At 44.8% G+C, this 21,954-nt stretch overlaps 1 protein-coding gene across 15 annotated transcripts in view; it reads left to right on the plus strand.

Moving 5' to 3' along the window:
- NHSL2 (NHS like 2) overlaps positions 1–21,954 on the plus strand; it is a 302,976-nt gene that overhangs the window by 244,381 nt on the left and 36,641 nt on the right. The window lies entirely within an intron of this gene.

Here is a 21,954-nt window from a genome sequence, read left to right on the forward strand (position 1 = left end):
GCCCACCAGGCTCCTCCATCCATGGGATTTTCCAGGCAAGAGTCCTGGAGCGGGGTGCCATTGCCTTTAAATGCTGGAGTCTGCCTGCCCACCCATCTAGGGATTCTGAGTGTACTCAAATCAAGTGTTTGGGGCAAATGTTAGATCCAATCCTGATTTGGTAACACCCTTTACCCTACCATTGCACCACAGATGCAAGGAAACAGGAATATTGCCAAGCTCTTCCTAGAACTGAAGTTTTGCCACAATGCCTCCTGCAAGCAGCATTGCCCTGATTAGGTGACACAATGGAACCATTAGCCCTTATCAGCAGCACTTGGTCTAAAACAGAAACTAGGAGGAATAGGAAGGGCAGTTCTCAGTGCTTGGCCCTGTTGCCATGGCCCCTGTTGCCATGGTTCCCAAGCACTTTTTGCTTACTATTTCTTTCAACCATTCATGGCATCCATCAGCAAGCAGGACCTAGAAGCTCTCTGAGGCAGACCAGGGAGAAAGTGATTAACAGAAAAGGTAAGAGTGAGTAGGGAAGTAATTAAATGAAAAGAATTTGGTGTACAGAAACATGAGGCCGAGAAAACAGTTTCTTTTAAGGACTCTTCTTGACATGTGATGGATTGAGGTGGCTGGGTCAGAATTAGCTGAGAAGTGCCTATTATGCAGCTGCTTTGGGTTTCAAGTATAGCAACTCTGCGCCCTAGATTTTCCAGAAAAGTCCCAGTTTAGAGTATTGGGTTCTGTTTGTCAGACCTAGGATCCTGATTTGAGATTCAGAAAAATAAGGTCACTGTAGTTATAGTAGCTCTCTAAATTATCCAGGAAAAGCTGACTTAGAATTCACTCTGCCCCCACTGGGTGGCAGGGAATCCCCACAGTGCCTGCCCCTGGGCACTAAAGACCTGAGTAATGTAGCCTTTTATACTGCCAACAAGCATCAGAGTGCCTCCTTGCCCTCCACACCCCTGTAGCTCTCTACAGGGTGTGTAGCCAGAAAGGGATAGGTTTTGACCCCCATAAACCTAGGTTTCAATATTCTCTGCATTTATTCTGTCAGTTTGGGCAGTGCTCTGAGCCCCAATTTCCTCATCTGTAAAATAAGGACAACAATACCAGGTTTATTCCAAAGAAAAGTGAAGTCACTCAGTCGTGTCCGACTCTTGGCGACCCCATGGACTGTAGCCCACCAGGTTCCTCTGTCCATGGGATTCTCCAGGCAAGAATACTGGAGTGGGTTGCCATTTCCTTCTCCAAAATTATAGATTATTGAATTTTGATACAAAGTAGCCATTACAGTTTATCAGGTAATTAAATATACTATTATGTGCTTAGTCGCTCAGTCGTGTCAGACTCTTTGCGACCCCATGGATTACAGCCCGCCAGGCTCCTCAATTCATGGGGATTCTCCAGGCAAGAATACTGGAGTGGGTTGCCATGCCCTTCTCCAGGGAATCTTCCCAACCCAGGTATTGAACCCAGGTCTCCCGCATTGCCGGTGGATTCTTTACCATCTGAGCTACCAGGGAAGCCCAAGCAAACATCAAATGAGATGTTTACCTTTAAAGCTCAAACAAAAGTTAGTTATTAAAATTAATCCCTTCATTCATCCAGTAAGTGTCTACTACATGTCAGGCTTATATGAGGCCAGTCCTGGGGGTACAGACATGAGCAAAACAGACAAGGTCCCTGCTAGCATGGAACTTTCAGCCCAGGGGAGATGGCAGACATTAGCCAAAGAATCACCCATTCAGAGTTCACACAGCGGAGAGATGAGGTAGAGCTGTTCTTTCTAAAAGCTGGTTCTGGCTGCTTTGTAGAGTGAGGCAGTGAGAGAAGGGGCTGGAGGCCACTTAGGAGGCTTCTGCCAGCCACAGTAGCGTGGGCTAGGGTGGTGGCAGTGGTGGCAGTGATGGTGAGAAGTGGTCAGATTCTGGATCTATTTTGAAGGTAGAAGCAACAGAACTGGATGATGGACTGACATTTCAGAGCAAGGAAGAAGCAAGGAGGTATCTTAGCTAGCTGTGTCCCCAGGACTGGGGCCACTGGAGCCACAGAGACAGTCCCAAGGCTGCCGAGGGAGCCCGTGTGAAGCTTGGGTTTCCTCTCTTCTCTGTAGCTCAGACGGTAAAGAATCCACCTGTAATGCGGGAGACATGGGTTTGATCCCTGGGTTGGAAGATCCCCTGAAGGAGGGCATGGCAACCCACTCCAGTATTCTTGCCTGGAGAATCCCCATGGACAGATGAACCTGGCGGGCTACAGTCCATGAGGTTACAAAGAGTCGGACACAATTGAGCAACTAAGCACAATCACCCTTCTGTAGAATGGTGCAGTTCCCACCAAATCTGTTTGCTAGACTTGATCTTAATCGTTTAGTATTTAAAATCTTGCTTTATAGTTGATAATAAAGGCAAATATATGGCATTCTGTCTTTACAATGAATGCACATTTCCTCTTAATGGGAAATCCTTTGCTTCCAAATTTCAAATGGAAATTTTATTTCCAAATAAATTTGTAATTTATTTGTAATTGAAGGATAATTGCTTTACAACACTGTGTTGGTTTCTGCCATACATCAGCATGAATCAATCATAGGTATACATATGTCCGCTCCCTCTTGAACATCCCTCCCACCTCCCACTCCATCCCACCCCTCTAGGTTGTCACAGAGCACTGGTTTGAGCTCCCTGAGTCATACAGCAAGTTCCCACTGGCTATCTGTATTACAAATGGTAATGTATATGTTTCCACGCTACTCTCTCCATTCGTCCCACTCTCTCCCTACCCTCTGCATCTGCAAGTCTTTTCTCTATGTCTCCATCAAATGGAATGTTACTTTAAAAACAACATAGTTTCCATTCATTTAGGATGCTGAAAAACTTCTTCAATCTAGGTGATCTCAGGGCCAGCATATGTTCTTTAAATTGCATTCCTTTCAAAGCTCTGGCTTGGTATTTTTTTGTTCTGAGAGGCTGGGAGAGAAGAGGGCCTGAAAGGAGAGGGGGAAACAGAAAGGCCCAAAGACAAAGTTGAGTTTCATAACAATAATGGACCATACTTTATGCTTTTCAAAGGAATTTCATGCCAATTATTTGTTGTCATGTTTTGCAAATTTAGGACCAGAGGTATGTCCTGACTCCCAGTCTGGTGATTTTGATACTTATAGCACTGCCAAGTCCTTAAGTTTGGGGGCTAGGTGGGGGAGGAGCAGAGCTCTCCATGAAAAACAAAAATGTTTCAGTAGATGTACAAGGCCCTTCTTTATCGAAGCAATTTATTTCATCTGCATTGAGAATGATTGTTAAAAGAAAATTTGGTATTTTCCCACACCACTTGTCTGCTACACACATCAGCAGGGCTTTCATTTCTCAGTCCTTGCAGGCCCACCCTTCAGAAACTATTATCTGCTTGACAACTGGCTGAGACCTCTTGTCTCTTTTCCTCTCTCAATTAAACACTAAGGATTGAGGTTCCCATCTGCCCTGGAGCAGACAAATCTTTTGTTATACCTGTTTCCAAGAAGCTGAAGAGCTTTATTGCTTTCTCCAACCTCTGTAGTTCTCTTTTCAAAACACTTGACCCTCAACTGCAGATGGTACATGAAATTGGTTTCCCAAACTTTGAGCAAGGCTCTCCAAAGCCCACTGTTTCAACCCTGCCTCCACCCATCCCTGAACCAGGAAAGAAAAAAACCACACACGTTTTCCTAAGTTGTTGTTTTTTTCTCTCTTTTGTAAGCAATCTCATCTTAACATGAATGTGGCAAACTCCTAGAGAGAAATGGTAGGATGTATCTCCACTGAGTAGGTTTTTCTCTCCGTAGTGGATGGGGCTGACCTGGCCGTCTTTGATAATGCTGTGGGTAATTGCGCTTTATCCAGGATGGTGCCTTCCTCTTCTATGGGAAGACAGAGGGAGCCTCAGGTTCAAGCTGAGCAAGGAGCCAACAGATGTGGAGTGGCTCCCCATGCACAGGGTTTTGAGGGTGAGAGGAAAGGGAAGGTGAGGAAAGAAAAGGGCAGAAAAGGAGGAACAAGAAAGAGTAAGGTGAGAGGGGTATTTGCAAGTAGAAATAAAGCTATGAAAAGAATAATAGAACCTCTAATTTTTTTGGTTGAAAAATATTAATACTTTTATATAAACTATTATACTAAATTATTTTCCAACATATAAAATTTAAATGAATGTAATGGTTTCATTATTGTAAAAATATCACATTTGTCGTTAAAACCTCAAATAGCACTGAAGAATTTAAAGTGAAAAATTTGAGTCGGAGTCCTTCCCCTTCCCTCAAAGCCCTCCTCATGGCCCGCAGAGGCCCGTTAGTGGTAGCAGTTTTTGTGCGTCCTTGGCAGACAGACTAGCTCTGTTCATATGCAAACTTCAGTGTGCTTTCTAGATGCATAAATGAGATCATACTATTTATTATGGCCCATTCCTAGCCCTTTTTTCCTTAAAATTAATAATAACTATCTGGAATTTTCCCATTTCGTTTTTAATTTAATTTTGGGGTAGTTTTAAAACAAAGGTTTTTTCTTAATTGAAGTATAGTTGATTTACAATATTGTGTTAGTTTCTGGTGTACAGTAAAGTGATTCCATTATACATATATATATTCTTTTTCATATTTTTTTCATTATAGTTTATTACAAGATATTGAATACGGTTCCCTGTGTTATACAGTAGGACCTTGTTGTTTATTTTATATATCCCAAACTCCTAATATATCCCTCCCCTACCATTTCCTCTTTGGTAACCATAAGTTTCTTTTCTATGTCTGTGAGTGTGTTTCTGTTTCATAAATAAGTTCATTTATATCATTTTTTACATTCCACATATAAGTGATATGCGATATTTGTCTTTTTCTGACTTACTTCACTTTTTATGATAATCTCTAGATCCATTCATGCTGCTGCAAATGGCATTATTTCATTCTTTTATGGCTGAGTAGTATTCCATTGTACATATGTACCACATCTTCTCATTTATTTTCATTGAAGTATGGTTCATTTACAGTATTTGACATATTCCCATTTCTTCTCATAGAGATCTACTTCATTCTTATTAATGGTTGCATGACATCCCATTGTATATGTGCCCTGTGGTGTGTGGAACCCTGTTGATGGACATTTAAATGAAATAGGGAGCCCAGAGCAGCACCACCCAATAGAAATTAAAGGTGAACCACAAATGTGAGCTGCCTATAGAATTTTGAAATTTCTAGTAGTAGCCATATTTTCTTCTTGCTGATTTGAGATGCCACTTTTATACATGAAATTGTTTGGGACTATTTTATTTCATTCACCAATTTGCCTATTTCTACACCATTTCCAGTAGCCACATTTAAAAAGTAAAAATGAAAAAAGAACTTCTAGAAACAATTTTTAGCATAGTTGGTTTTTTCCATTATATATCTTGCTTCAGTTCATTTCCATACTCAAAAAAAGTAAAGAGATGAAACTTTTATGAAAATTTTTAAAATACTTTAGTATAAGATTGTTTCTCATTGAAGTATAGTTGATTTACAATGTTGTGTGTCAGGTGTACAGCAAAGTGAGTCAGTTACATATGTGTGTGTGTGCATGTATATATGTATATTTATATTCTTTTTCAGATTCTTTTCCATTATAGGTTATTACAAGAGACTGAATATAGTTCCTTGTGCTATACAGTAGGTCCTTGTTTATCTGTTTTATATACATTAATGTGTATCTGTTAATCCTAAGCTTCTAATTTATCCTCTCCCCACCCTTTCCTTTTCAGTAATCATAAGTTTATAAGAAAGAGATGAAAGTAATCTTAAGAATATATTTTATTGAATCCCATGTATCAAAAATATTATTTCAACATGAAATCAATATTAAATATTATTAGTAAGATATTTAACACTCTGTTTCATACTCAGTCTTTAAAATCAGGTGTGAATTTTACACTTCTGGCACATTTCAATTCACACTAGCCAATTTCAAGTGCTCAGGAGCCACACATGGCTGCTAGCTGTGGTCCTGGACAATGGAGGTCAACCAGACAGAGGCCCAAAATGTCACCCAAGTTGTGTGTCTCTGTGGCGGTAGGAATGGCTTAGAGTGGCAGAAGCTGAGGATGAAAACCTCAGTGTCACCACTTGGGACAACTCCTGGGCCCTCTTGGGTCGTTTGTGTGTGGATCCCCATAAATTTGCTGTATGCTGCCATGGTGCAAGGCAAAATAGCTGACCCACGCACAAAAAGCCCAGCTCCTTACCCCCTGAGGGGCTCTAGCTCTGCTGGCCACAGAGATAAAGAAACGACCTTGAGTGCTCAGGAAGTGATTATCTGGGGCCTGCCACAGGTTCCCCTTTCTTTGCTTCCAGAAGTGCATCTGTTCGCAGCTTCTCATTGTACTTAATGAGCACTGTACCCAATGCTCCATTTCCTTTTTTTAAAAGTAGAGTGATGTGCCAATGGGGCTCTGAGGAAAGCCCTTCACTGGTGTCAGAGAGGGTGTGGTGGGAGGAACCCACACTGTGGCTTACTCAACTGTAAGATCTTAACCCAGAAGCTCCCAGAGCTACTGTGTTCCCTGGTGGCAGTGGCAACAGCGATGGTGGCCCAGCCTAGAGCATGGAATGGTGAGCATGGGCATGATTTCATACTGCAAGGGGATTTGCAATGGGGTTGGAGGTTGGAGGTTGGCGCCTGGATGGGTGCTGGCAGTATGGGAGGAGGTAGGTGGCTGGAGGACACTGAGGATGGGGAGGCCATCTTTGGCCAGGTTTGGGAAGCATTTGGACTTCCCAGCAGGCTTGAGGGCTTGCCCCCAAGTTGGCAGGAAACTGAGAAATATGATTATCTCCTGCAGCACAGCATGCTGTCCCTGGGCAAAGGCAGTGGCCCCATGCCCACTGCCTGACTGATTTCCAAACCAGCCCTACCCCAGCCTAGCCTTTCCCTGCTGGCCATCCACAAGAATCCACGCATGCTGGTGAGCTGCTCCAGGGGCTCAGAGTGGACTCTGAAACAGGAGAAAGGGAGCTCTTCTTCACTGGCCCCTCTCCCGGTTTCCAGGGACTGCCTTACATGGGGGTGCTCAGCCTTCTTTATGATCCAACTCTCACATCCGTACATGACCACTGGAAAAACCATAGCTTTGACTAAACGGATATTTGTCAGCAAAGTGATGTCTCTGTTTTTTAATATGCTGTTTCTAGGTTTGTCATAACTTTTCTTCCAAGGAGCAAACGTCTTTTAATTTCATGGCTGGAGTCACCATCCTCAGTGATTTTGGTGCCCAAGAAAATAAAATCTGTTACTGTTTCCACTTTTTCCCCATCTATTTGGCACAAAGTGGGACCAGATACCATGATCTTAGTTTTTTGAGTGTTGAGTTTTAAGTCAACTTTTTCATTCCCCTCTTTCACCCTCATCAAGAGGCTCTTTAGTTCCTCTTCACTTTCTGCCATTGGAGTGCTATCATCTGCATATCTGGGGTTATTGATATTTTTCCCAGCAATCTTGATTCCAGCTTGTGATTCATCTAGCCTGGCATTTTGCATGATGTACTCTGCATATAAGTTAAATAAGCAGGATGGCAATATACAGCCTTGACATACTCCTTTCCCAATTTTGAACCAGTCCATTATTCCATGTGCAGTTCTGTTGCTTCTTGACCTGCATATAGGTTTCGCAGGAGGCAGGTAAGGTGGACTGGTATTCCCATCTCTTGTATGCGAGGCAGCAAAAGAGACACAGATGTATAGAACAGTCTTTTGGACTCTGTGGGAGAGGGAGGTGGGGGGATGATTTGGGAGAATTGCATTAAAACATGTATATTATCATATTAAAAAAACAGAATTTTCAACAGTTTGTTGTGATCCACACAGTCAAAGGCTTTAGCATAGTCAATGAAGCAGCAGTAGATGTTTTCTTGGAATTCTCTTGCTTTTTCTATGATCCAGCGGATGTTGGGAATTTGATCGCTGGTTCCTCTGCCTTTTCTAAATCCAGCTTGTATATCTGAAAGTTCTCTGTTCACATACTGTTGAAGCCTAGCTTGAAGGATTTTGAGCATTACCTTGCTAGCATGTTAAATGAGCATAATTGTACAGTGATTTGAACATTCTTTAGCATTGTCTTTCTTTGGGATTGGAATGCAAACTGACCTTTTGCAGTCCTGTGGCCACTGCTGAGTTTTCCAAATTTGCTGACATATCGAGTGCAGCACTTTAGCAGCATCTTTTTAGAATTTGACGAAGTTCAGCTGAAATTGCATCACCTCCACTAGCTTTGTTTGTAGTGCTGCTTCCTAAGGCCCACTTGACTTCACACTCCAAGATGTCTGGCTCTAGGTGAGTGACCACGTCATCATGGTTATCCAGGTTCTTAAGACCTTTTGTGTGCAATTCCTGTGTGTATTCTTGCCACCTCTTCTTAATCTCTTCTGCTTCTGTTAGGTCCTTGCCATTTCTGTCCTTTATTGTGCCCATCTTTGCATGAAATGTTCCCTTGGTGTCTCTAATTTTCTTGAAGAGATCTCTCGTCTTTCGTGTTCTATTTTGTTCCTCTATTTCTTTGTATTGTTCACTTAAGAAGGCTTTCTTATTTCTCCTGGCTATTCTCTGGAACTCTGCTTTCAGTTGGGTATCTTTCCCTTTCTTCTTTGCCTTTTACTTCTCTTTTATCAGCTATTTGTAAGATCTCCTCAGACAACCACTTTGGCTTTTTGCATTTCTTTTTCTTGGGGATGTTTTTGGTCAACATCTTCTGTGCAGTGTTATGAATCTCCGTACATAGTTCTTCAGGCACTCTATCAGATTTAATTTGAATCCATTTGTCCCTTCCACTGTATTATCATAAGTGATTTGATTTACATCATACCTGAATGGCCTAGTAGTTTTCCCTACTGTCTTCAATTTGTCTGAATTTTGCAATAAGGAGCTCATGATCAGAGCCACAGTCAGCTCCTGGTCTTGTTTTTACTGACTGTATAGAGCTTCTTCATCTTCAGTTGCAAAGAATATAATCAGTCTGATTTTGGTAGCTTTCTGCCTGATCCTCTAAGCTGAGGCCTCCCAACAAGTTGAGCCTGGGCCAGAGTAAAAGTACTAGGAAGACAGAGCAGCTTCACGGCAAATCAAAGTCCCATATGCATACAGTGGCCTCACCCCAGTTCCACTGTGCCAGTCCCCTTCTCCAGCTGACCAAAGGGTGGAACCCTGCTAATTAAGACTCATCCCTGAATGCCAGTGGCTTCGCATAGAGCTTGGCACATACATGGGAGCTACCCAGTAGAGTTTTCTTGGATCGATGGATGAATGATCATGTTCTAGATTTTGTCTTTGCTGTACCACTTGCTCCCAAAGCCCTCAAATTAAAGTCTCTCATATCACTTTTGCTCCTGATACTCCAGGCACCTCAGCTGCCACTAATCTCTACTAAGAAAAAGTCATGAGTACAGCCAACCCAAGGACTCCTGAGGGTAGGCTGGGAGAATGATCTCACTGCGCATTATTGCTTCTCTCTCTTCACGTTATTGCTTTTAGGGTCTTCTGGGCTGAATCATCCTACTCTGAGAATCAAAAGCATGGGATTGGATTCTAGTCTCAAGCCTGCTTTTTCCTATTTACATGACCTTAATCAAAAGTTACATAGCCTCTCCAAGACTTAGTACTCTGCTTTGTAAAATGGAGCTGAAAATACCTATCTGGGATTGTGGTAAGGAATAAATGAGAAAATGCATTAGGATGAACCCTAAGAAATTGCCCCCAAACAGTTGAACACCAGCAGTTTTGTACAATTCAACCTAATATATAAAGTGCTTCCTCCTTTACATCAGAATGCAGGTCAAACTAATAGTAGCAGCTATTCCTCCACCAATCACAGCTGCAGGCATTTCCTGGAGTACTTTGGCCTGGGAAATCGGGACCAGGTATTTTTAAGAGACTAGACTGGTTCATGGAAAGCAAAGGAGGTGAGAAACAGGGTGACTTCTGGCAGCTCCTACCCGGGAATGATTTACCCAGAAGAGCACAGTAGGAGTTGGCAGCTTCTCCTGACCTGGGCAGGAGTGCTCACTTCATAAGTCAAGTTCCAAGGCAGAGATGGCCTAGGACGGGCTTTCCTTCCCAGGAGCAGAGCCACAGGGGTCCCAGCCCATCAGGCATTTGGGAGAAATTGAAAGCAGCTGCCTGCCAGCTTTTTTCTGCCTAGAGGCAGCTGTCAAGCCCAGCTTCTCTTAATCCAGCAAAGATTGAGGCCTGACAAAGCTCCAATTTGGAACCAACAGCCATGATGATCACAGTAGGGAAAGCCCTCTCACCATTCTACATATCTGCTACTCAATCCCAGCTCTATCTGTAAAATTCATGGGGTTTTAAGTGTGAGGGGCATGGGAGAAGTCCAAAGAAATGCCCATTGACTGGCTGTGCCTTGGATACCAGCACTCCAGGCCGATGGAGACCACAGGGGCACTAAGCAGATATTTACAGAGTGCCTACTCAGTGTTTCCCAATGAGGGCACAATTGTCGTTTTGGTCAGTACAGTTCATTGTACTGGACTGTCCCATGCACTGCAGGCCAAGTAGCATCTGACAGCAAGATAAGGATAGGGTGCACCTTGTAAGCCTAAGAGCCAAGTGAGTCCCAGTCACTGAAGCTCAGGAGAATGGCCCCAGCAGAGTGGTGGCCTCTCCATCACTCTGAATGGCACCTTGAAGATGACTTTTTAAAGTAGATGCTCCACAACTGTGTGTTGGCCTGATGGCCATGAGCTATCCCATGAACCCAGTGACTGGGTAATCTTGACTGGGCCAGTGGAGACGTGTAAAATCAGTCAGATGGGGCCTGGGACCTCAGGGTAGAAAAGCCAGGAAAGATATTCCCCCAGGAGCTGCCCGAATGGGGGTTATACCCCTGGCAGGCAGTGAACCACTCTGCTCAGGGACCCAAGCCCTGGCCAGCCTGTGCCAAAGAGTCCACACAGAGGGTGGGGCCAACTCAACCCCAGGTCCAAGTGCCAGTTACCCAGCATCAGGCAGCATGGGAGTGGGATGTGTGAAATTTTTTCAGGAAAGTATGATGAATCTCCAAGCTGAGCTACAGCGTTGACCCCGCCAGAGCACAGAGGTGCTTGACCAGGAGTCCATGTACTTGGATGGGAAAAAAATTACAACTTTATCTTCACTAACCTCTAATTGAAATGTCAACTTCCCTTCCATTATGAATGCAGCAACACCCTGCAGTTGTATTAGCACTACCAGCGACTTTGTCTCCAATTAAAACTGCAGAGATTTTTATATCTCATTACTCTTGCTGTGGGCTTCCCAGGTGGTACAGTGGTAAAGAATCTGCCTGCTAGTACAGGAGACTCAAGCGACGTGGGTTCAATCCCTCAGGAAGATCCCCTGGAGTAGGAAACGGCAATTCACTCCAGTATTCTTGCCTGGAAAATCCCATGAATAGAGGAGCCTGGCGGGCTACAGTCCATGGGGTTGCAGTGGGACATGACTGAGCATACACACACCACCACATCACTCTTGCTGCAGATATCTTGAAATATCATTACACTCATAGCCATGAGTGTGGTAGTTACTGGACCTGCCACTAGATCATATTACTCAATATGCTAATAGTGAAACATCTATTAATATATCACAAATTTTAAAGCATACGTGTTTATAATAATCTTTAAAAATAATTGGCTTCCCTTGGTATCCTATGTATCTTATTTTATACTCATAGAAACATTCCAAGAAAGGGTCCGTAGATATCAGCAGACTCCCCAAATGGTCCAAGCCATAAATGTGTTAAGAACTCCTGGGTTTGAGATTTGGCAGGAAATCAGGCCAATTGTGGTCAACAGGGGAGGCCTGGATGCCAGAAGAGGCAACACAGGCTTGTGCTCTGTAGGCACCAAGAGGATACTAAAGGTTTCTAAGCAGGAGACTGCCCAAGATGGTGCTGAGGTTTCCAGCCTGGGATTCCAGAGATGGTGGTAGCATTAACAGAAATAGAGAAGTCAGGAGGAAAGGTCAATTAAGGTAGTGGGAGAGACTTTTGCTTTAAACATATTAAATTTGGGGCTAAAAATTGGACATCTATGTGAAATTGTCCACCCAGCTCTGGAAAATGCAAGTGGGCAGACTGGGAGAGTGGCCATTGCAACAGAAAAGATTTGAGGGGGTCATCCTTCAAGATGGTCATAGAAGAGTTTAGAGTAATTGTAGCCTTCATTAGAAAAAAGAGAGTGGGAGAAAAGAGGCCAAGGCAAGAGGTTGTCATAGGCTGGATTCTCTGGGAAACAGATTCTGAGACAGAGATTTGCATGCAGGTATGTAAGGAGATGGAGAAGGCAATGGCACCTCACTCCAGTACTCTTGCCTGGAAAATCCCATGGACGGAGGAGCCTGGTAGGCTGCAGTCCATGGGGTCGCTAAGAGTCGGACACGACTGAGCGACTTCACTTTCACTTTTCACTTTCATGCATTGGAGAAGGAAATGGCAACCCACTCCAGTGTTCTTGCCTGGAGAATCCCAGGGATGGCGGAGCCTGGTGGGCTGCCATCTATGGGGTCACACAGAGTCGGACACGACTGACGCAACTTAGCAGCAGCAGCAGCAGCAGCATGCAAGGAGAATGGCTTCTAGAACAGCACCTATGAAGAAGTAATTGAAGCAGGATTGGTCAAAAACAAGAGTTGAACTGCAAAACATAGTCACACTGGAGACCTTAGCTGATCGCATGAGGAGTTCTGAACTGGGATGTCCTTCATAGCATCCCAAATGTGGCCGGGTGGCTGGGTCTTTCTCTTCCTACCACCCTCGCCCCCATATTTTGACTAGTCTTTGGATATAGGCTGCCCTCCCCCAGGGCATTTCCTTGGATAGGGACTCAACTATGAGCCACCAGCCAACATCCCTAGCAACTAGGGGGATGAGTTCCTTGCTCCTGAATGAGGGAAGGGAAAAACTTCAAGTCTGCTGTCCCAGCCCTGCGGAAAGTGCAGATAAATACCCCCAACCCTGCACAGGCCTTTGAGGAAGTCCCATCCTGCAGTCTACAGCCAGTTGTAGGAATCTAGGGACAGGGAACCATGGCCTAAAAGGAATTTGAGTTTTTGGTGCCTGTAATACAGAGGTCTCAGTATTTACTCCAACTTCTCCCATTTGGGGCTAAGCTGGGAGGAAGTTGGAGAGAGCTGAGCCATTGCTATCCTCCGCTGTTTGTTTTTAAGAGGTTACCAAACTGAGCAAACCAACCACAGCAGAAACAAGTTCTGTGGCCTCTGGGTCCCTCCCTTCCCTTTGGGGTGACCCACATCTCCAAAAGGGGATGTCACCACAATTGAGGTGAGAGCCCTGCTCACAAAGCCTGCAGTCTGTCCAAGAAATGATACTGTTAGAGCTGCCAAGTAAAAGGAGGTTGGACTTCATTTTGAAAGTGACACATGTACAAACTAGACTTTTGGTTTTGACATTTATGTCCTAAGACCAAAAAAGCAAACTAAATAGCAACCAAACTTATTAGGCACAAGCTCTTCCCAAAATGCAAAATCCAGAAAAATTGATTCATTTGCTCATTCATTCCATGAAAAAATAACAGGCTTTGAGTTTGCAAAATGATAGGCCACCTGTGGCCTGAAGGTCAGTTTTTTCTTGTTATTGTGCATAGTTTTAAAAATAATTTGTTAGTTGCCAACTCACTTTTTAAAAAATTCTAAGATCTGACCACAATGAACCTGTCAGTTAGAACTGAGAAATCCTGTCCCCTTGTGAATGGGCATACCTCCTATCCCCTAGTTTACCTCAGGCCCCATTCAGTCCCCTGCTCTCCTGAGTAGAGGCCCTGCATGCCAGCATTCATGTTCATGAACACTTGTTCAGTTGCTCAGTCCTGTCTGACTCTTTGCCGCCCGATGGACTGCAGCACGCCAGGCTTCCCTGTCCTTCACCATCTCCCAGAGTTTGCTCAAACTCGTGTCCATTGAGTCAATGACGCCTTCCAACCATCTTGTCCTCTGTTGTCCCCTTCTCCTCCTACTCTCAACCCGTCCCATCATCAGGGTTTTTTCCAATGAGTGGGCCCTTCATATCAGGTGGCCAAAATATTGGAGCTTCAGCTTCAGCATCAGTCCTACCAATGAATATTCAGGGTTGATTTCCTTTAGGATTGACTGGTTTGATCATGAACACTAGAGCCAGCAAAGTTGGATGCTGAGGCTGCAATGCTGGATGAGTTTTATAGCTCTGCTCCCGGGACTGTCTCTGCCCTCTTCCACTCCTCACCTAGTGTGGGACTCAGACCCACCAACCTAGACATTGCAGATCTGTTATGCACCAATAGACAGGGCTTTGGAGAAGAAGATACTCATGTGGTAAAGAGAAGTTAGGAAAACTTCAGAGATTCTAGGAGGACCGACAGACTTCTAATGGGTGGCAAAAAAGGCGGGGGTGGGGAAAAGAGGCATGTCAGTACAAAGGAATGCTTGGAGAATGGCATTTCTAAATGAAGTGGCTCGTGTTTAATGGAGAGGAGTGGAAGAGGCCTTGCCAGCCAGGTTGAGGGTTGGCATTTTACTCCAGAGGTTTTAAGGCAGAGGCATGAGCTGATCTGACTTGTGTGACCAGAATATGACTGTGGTGGCCCCGTGGAGGGCAACATCCCAGGCAGGGAGGGCAGGCAGGAGGTTCTTGCCAGTGCTTAAGCGAGAAGTCATAGAGATTTTATTTGAGGAGATGCCAGTGAATGAAGGAAGGAAGGGATTCATGAGGGATTTAGGTCAGACTGACAGGTCCCGGTGATTCCTCAAAGTGGATGGGAACTTGTGCGCCATAGTGCACTGCTGAGCTCTGCTGGTGGCCACTGTAGCGGGTGCCCTTTGTTCAGTACTTATCCATCTGTTAATGCACTCCGACTTCAAAGCCCAAAACAGCGAATGAACTATCATTCCACAAGGCAACCTGCTCCTTGAGGAGCTCCCCAGTGTCACTCCTGATACCCTGGCACCCATCCTGACCTTAGCTGTAAGGACAGTCTCCTCTGCTTCAAAGCAATGTCCTAGGCAGGGACTATGCCCAATCCTGGTCATCACTGTATGCCCCAATGTCTATGTCCCCAGTACACAGAAAGGACCCAATAAGTGCTAAATGAATGAACTACTTTTTTGCACCTAATGTGTGTCAGGTGGGCTTCCCAGGTGGCGTTAATGGTAAAGAACTCTCCTGCCAATGCAGGAGATGTAAGAGACACAGATTCAATCCCTGGGTCGGGAAGATCCCCTGAAGGAGGGCATGCAACCCACTCTGGTATTCTTGCCTGGAGAATCCCCATGGACAGAGGAGCCTGGCGGGCTACAGTCCATAGGGTCACAGAGTTGAACACGACTGAAGCAACAGCACACATGCACGTATGTCAGGTACTTCACAAATATTGATTCATTTCATTCTTGAAATATCCCCATGAGAATAAGCCAGGTATGCCTGTGATTCCCATTTTTAAGATGAGGAGAATGAGGTATGCAGAGGTGGAGAGACTTGCCCAAGATCATGGGGATTAGGAAGAGACAGAGCTGGCATTTGACTCCTGATTGATGCTGCTTCCCCTACAATACATTGCTCCAAAGTATGCATCCAAACAGGATCTCAACTGAGAAGGTCCAGGTTGTTCCATTTTTTTCATTCTTGTTTATTTAAAAAACCTAATTTAGAGAAGTTAGATTTGCCCCTCAGAATGCAAAGCAGATTCCCAGTCAGTGAGAAAGTCATCCTACACCCGTGGGAGATGCAGCTGAAACCCAAAAGACTGAGCATCCCCTGGAGGATGCAGGAACAGAAGGGCGAAATGCCTCCCTCTGGCCCAGGTATCTTTTCTCAACCAACTTCTTGTTACTCAGAGTGTGATATGAGGACCAGCAGCAATAGCAGCACCTGGCTCTCAGGAACACAGCATCTCGGCCCATACCCCTCTCCACCTACTGATTCGAACCTTCATTTTAACAAGACCCTCAGGGGATTCTTATGCATGAAAAGTTGAGAAGCATTGACCTAGGGGGCAACCTTTGAGAATTGACCTGACTCCTCACCAGATGGGAGCTCCCTGAGGGCAAAACTGTGTCATCTTGTGCCCCCAGGGTCCTTGCACAGTGCCAGGCACCTAGCAGGTACTTAGTGATGTGTGTTGAATGAGTAAATTTCTGAAGGAATCTAGCCACATACAGCCAACTTAGGTACAGGTAGAATCATGTACCAGGCACATTGTGCAGCCCTGCCTGCACTTGTCACCTGCTCTTGTAAGCTGCCCAAGGCAGAGGGTCCAGCCCTGAGGCTCCCTCCCAGCCTGTGGTCCCATGAGGGAGGCCCACCAACCGGAGGTTTGTCTCTTTTGGCCTTAGACTTTGGATAGGATGCCAAACAGGCTTGCTTCCTCCATCCTCCCATCCTGAAAACCCCAAGGAGGAACTTCTGAGGCACCTACACTCTGTTTTTTGCTCTCTTCAGAGGACCTGGCTTCCTCAGCACAAGTGACCGCCGCCATCCCCATGTCGTTTCTCAAAGGCATTCCCCTCCTGGAAATCCAGATCCTTTCCAAGGTGCAGAAGGTGCTGCCAGGTGCTGGCTACCAAGCCCTCCATGAGTGTTCAACCAAAATAAACCTCTGTTGATATGGAAACGGGTCAAATTATTTTAAGAAAAAAAAAGTGCTCCTTCATTAAGTCACGTTGTTATGGCAACTGGGATTAGGAAAGTTACTTGGCCAAGGAGGTTATGTTCAACGTTTTGGGTCTGAGAGTTTTCAGAAGAGCAGAAAACAATTTGTGAGCTCATCTCTCCGTCCCCTGGCTCTGCGTAGAGTAGGAGGGGGAGGGGGAGGAAGAGGAGAGCCAGTTGAGAATCAGGCCGTCCCACGTGGATGGGCTTGTGCAGGGGGACTGGGGGCCACTCTCAGGGGCCCTGCCTGTGGTGATGCAGGCTGAGGTCATAAAGGATATGTGGGAAAGGAAACTACTGGGGAAGAGGATGTCCTGACCAGAGGTCCAGAACTGCATGTGCAAGCAAGCCCACTACTCTGCTGCCAGAGGAGTGCTGCAACTTCCTGGAGTAAGGGAAAGGTGGGAGAGTTGAAGAAAAACCACAGTAGCTACTCTTGATTGGGTCTTTACTGTGTGCTGGGCACTGAGCTAAGTCCTTGACACTCTCACATTCAATCCTCGCAACAACCCTGCCAGGTAGTATTATTACCTCAGTTCTTCAAATAAGGAGATGGAGTATTAGGTCAATGGGGTGACTTGTCAAAGGTCACACAGGAAGTGCAGAGCTGGGATTGGAATCTTAAGTCACTGTTTGCAGCCTCTGCTGCAAAGTCAAAGGACTAATCACCTGAAACAAGAAACCAGGTATTATCTTAAGCCCTCATTCATTCATTCAGTTAAAAATCATTTATGGAGTACCTACTCTGTGCCAGGCCCTGAGAAGAGCATACACATATTGCATCTGCTTCTTACCTTCAAGGAGTCAGAAACCTTGTGGGGAAACCTTGCAATAACGTGGGTACCAACAGGCTGCCCCAGGCAAGATGCTAAGCAGTCAGGGAGCCCAACAGCCCTGAACAGAAGAAATGGCAAATCCGCCCTTCCTCAGAGGGGCTCTGCTCTCCCTTCTTGCTTCCCTCTCCCTTTCAGATATTCCAAAGTGCTCCTTAGACTCAGGAAACACTGTCCTTTGGCATGGAAAGCAGAGAGGTTGAGGGGCTCAGGCCAACAGAAAAGAGGGGCAAGAGCACCTGAGACTCCAGGGGTCAGGAAGGGAGGTCAGTCAGAGGGCCCAGCCTTGGTCAAGTTTTCTGCTTCCTTCCCTACAAGTCTGGGGAATGCACCATAAACCTCACTGTGACGGAGGCTAGGAGGCTGCTGTGAGGTGTCCTGGTCCCACTAGAAAAAGCGGGTTCCATCCGGCTAAACCGAGTCATTGTGCACCAAAGCTTTTCTTAACACAGAGTGAAATTTGTTGCTGCTTTTTAAATTGCCAGTTAGTATTATGTGAATAGTGCTGAGGCACTTTGCCCTCTTTTCTTTCTAGCCTCAAATAGGCTACTGTTGTGAGATTATCACCAGTGTGCCGTGTGCCAGTTTGCTGTCAGCACAGGCCGGGGCCTGGCTGAATAACAACTTAAGCAAGAGCCCCTAACCCAGCCCAAGACAAAGCCTTCAGAGCCTGCCTGGAGGATCACCAACCTGGCACCCAGTGGGTACACCCTTATCCCAACACAGCTTAGTCAGTGCTCAGCAGGGAATACAGAGGGGTTCCATCTGCACTCCAGAGACTCACTGAGGACCCTCACACACACACGCTCACACCAGGTCTTGTGCAGTTTTGAGTAGGGGAATAAAATTTGCTAGAAATTCAACATCTCCATTCACATTTACTCCTCACTGCAAGGTAGATGCTATTTTCCTCATTTTATAGAAGATAAAATGGAGACTCTCAGAGGGCTAAGGAAATGCCCATGGTCACACAGATGGGAAGTCACAGAGCTGGGACTAAGAACCACAGAGGTTCTCATTCCTTACTGCTTCCTGGGCTGAAGAACCCCCCAGAAAACTGCCATGTGACTCTGTTGACTGCCTCAGCAGCCCCAAGGACTATTTACATTCTGCTCAGCGTTAGCAAAGCCACTGCCCACTGGAATCACTGGGGATATATCTGATTAAGAAATCATATCTGTTTCTGCAAACTGGGTTGGGAAATTAACTGTCAGAGAGACCTGAATTTAAGTGTAGGGCTATTGTTTACTAGCTGGGTGGTTTACAGAGCCTCTCAATCTCATTTTTAAATGAAAGTTTGTTGTAAGAATTAGAGATAATATATACACTGCTGCTGCTAAGTCACTTCAGTCGTGTCCAACTCTGTACGACCCCATAGACGGCAGCCCACCAGGCTCCCCCTTCCCTGGGATTCTCCAGGCAAGAACACTGGAGTGGGTTGCCATTTCCTTCTCCAATGCGTGAAAGTGAAAAGTGAAAGTGAAGTTGCTCAGTCGTGCCCGACTCTTAGCGACCCCATGGACTGCAGCCTACCAGGCTCCTAATGCCTGATATACAATAGGAACCCAATAAAGCAATAAATAAAAGAATCATCTGGAGAGTTTTTGAAAACAGCCCATGTTGGAGCCCTACTCCAGACCAAGTAAATCAAAATTCCTGAAGGGCCGGGGGTGGGGGGGCCAGGGATTAGTATTGTTAAGTTCTGCAGATGGCTCTAAGGTACAAGTGGGGTTCCAGGAGTGATGCCCATGGCCCCTCTTCACAAGGAGCTCCCAACAAATGGAAAAGACAGAGGCAAGCAACCACAGCCCATAGAAGCCAGGACTTCAACCTGGTTCTGGGACAAGGATTGAGTTGCAGCTGACTTCAGGCGATAAGCGCCATCTAAAGCTAAATTAAAGCATTACAGAGAATTCCCTGGTGGTCCAATGGTTAAGACTCTGTGATTCCACTGCCAAGGGTGCGGATTTGATCCCTGATTGGGGAACCAAGGCCCTACAGGCCATGCCAGGAGGCCAGAAACAAACAAATCCAGCAACCAGTAGCAGCTCCACAGTAGCATGTTAGCAGTGAGGAGGGGCTGCACTGACCCTCTGCACACTCACACTCAGCCCCCCTCAGCATCAGGAGTGGATATTTGCAAGGACAGCTGGCTGGAGCGGGCTTCCCTGATAGCTCAGTCGGTAAAGAATCCACCTGCAATTCAGGAGACCCCGGTTCGATTCATGGGTTGGGAAGATCCACTGGAGAAGGGATAGGCTACCCACTCCAGTATTCTTGGGCTTCCCTTGTGGCTCAGCTGGCTGAAGTGAGATTCACTCATTTATCCATTCAACATGCATTTACCGAGCACCTACTGTATGCCAGGCACTGTGGATACACCGGTGACCAAGACAAAGTCCGTTGCCTTGGGGAGTTTACTTCCAATGAAAGGCAAACAGATAGGAAACAATAAAATCAATAAACCAGAAAAGTTTCAAATGGCGGAAGGACTATGAAGGAAAGCAAGCAGAGATGTGGCCAGGATGACTAGGATCTGGGCACCATAGGATTGCAGGATGAAAGAAGGTCTAAGATTTAAATAAAATAAAATTTTTTCACCCATTTATATTCCACTGTCAAGAGTGCGGATTTGATCCCTGATTGGGGAACCAAGGTCCTTATCACCTAAGAAGGTGATATTTGAGTGAAGACCCAGCGGATTTGATCCCTGATGGGGGAACCAAGGTCCTTATCACCTAAGAAGGTGATATTTGAGTGAAGACCCAGCTGAAAGAAGAAAGCAAACCATGTGACTACCTGGTAGAAGAGTGTTCCCAGGCAGAGGGCAACCAGTACCAAGGCCTTGAAGTGGGAATGGGCCTGGCATATTTGAGAAGCAGCAGGAAGGCAGCAGTGACCAAAAAGAGCTTGCAAGGAGAGTGGTAAGCAATGAGGCCAGAGAGGAAGCCAGAGGCCAGATGATGGTAGGGACTTTTCATCTTCATATAATGTGATGAGAAGCAATGGGAAGGTGTGCTGGGGAACAATAAAATATAATAAACTTTTTTCTTTAGTAACTTTTAGTTACTTTTTTCTTTTTTCTTTAGTTCTTTAGGTTTATTGAGATATTAATATAATTCATATGCTATACAATTCACCCATTTATTTATATTGAATATAGTTGATTTATTAATACAATGTTGTGTTAGTTTCAGGTATACAGTACAGTGATTCAGTTATATCTATATATGTATGAAAATATATGCATATATCTCTTCTAGATTCTTTTCCATTATAATTACAAGACATTGAATATAGTTCCCTCTGCTATACAGTAGGTTCTTGTTGTTTATGTTTTACACATAGTAGTTTGTATCTGCTAATCCCAAACTCTTAATTTATCCCTCCCCTACCCTTTCCCCTTTGTAACCGTAAATCTGTTTCCTATGTCTGTGAGTCTATTTCTGTTTTGTAAATAAGTTCATTTGTATCATTTTTTAGAGTCCACATATAAGTGACATCATATGATATTTGTCTTTCTCTGTCTGACTTCATTTAGTATGATGATCTCTATCTAGGTTCATCCATGTTGCTGAAATGGCATGATTTCATTCCTTTTTATGGCTGAGTAATATTCCATTGTGTGTGTGTGTGTATGTGTGTGTGTGTGTGTGTACCACATTTTTTTATCCATCCATCTGTCAACGGACATTTAGGTTACTTCTGTGTCTTGGCTATTGTGAACATTGGGGTGCATGTGTCTGTTCACCCATTTAAAGCATATAATTCATTGATTCTTAGTATATTCCCATATATGTGCAACCATCAACAGTTTAATTCCAGAAAGTTTGCGACCCTTCACCCATTAGCAATCCTGTCGTACTCTCACCATCACCTACCCTGGCCATTGGTAATCACTAATCTACTTTCTGTCTCTTGGATTTGTCTAGTCTGGACATGTCACATGAATAGACTCATACAATGCGTTACCTTTTGTGACTAGCATATTTCACTTAGCATAATGTCAACAAAGTTCATCCATGTTATAACATGTATAACAACTTCATTCCTTTTTACTGGCAAATAATGTATCATTGTGCGGATATACCACATTTGGTTTATCCATTCATCCATTGATGGACATTGGGTTTGTTTCTACCTTTTGGCTATTATGCATAGTATTGCTACAAGCATTCATGTACATGATTTTTTATGGACATATGTTTTCAATTTTCTCGGGTGATAACTCTGAGTGGAACTGCTGGATCATGTCATAGCTCTGTGTTTAATCATTTGAGAAACTGCAGTCTGTTTTCCATTGTGGCTGCATAATTTTATATTTCCTCCAGCAATGTATCTGTGGCCAATTCCTCCACATCCTTGCCAACACTTGTGACTGTCTGATTCTAGCCATCTTAGTGAGTGTGAAGTGGGATCTCATTGTGGTTTCAGTGTGCATTTCC

The sequence above is a fragment of the Bos grunniens genome, chromosome X (assembly GCF_055505025.1).
Source record: "Bos grunniens cultivar Pamir isolate PY7600 chromosome X, Bosgru_T2T1.0, whole genome shotgun sequence".
Classification (NCBI taxonomy): Eukaryota; Metazoa; Chordata; class Mammalia; order Artiodactyla; family Bovidae; genus Bos; species Bos grunniens.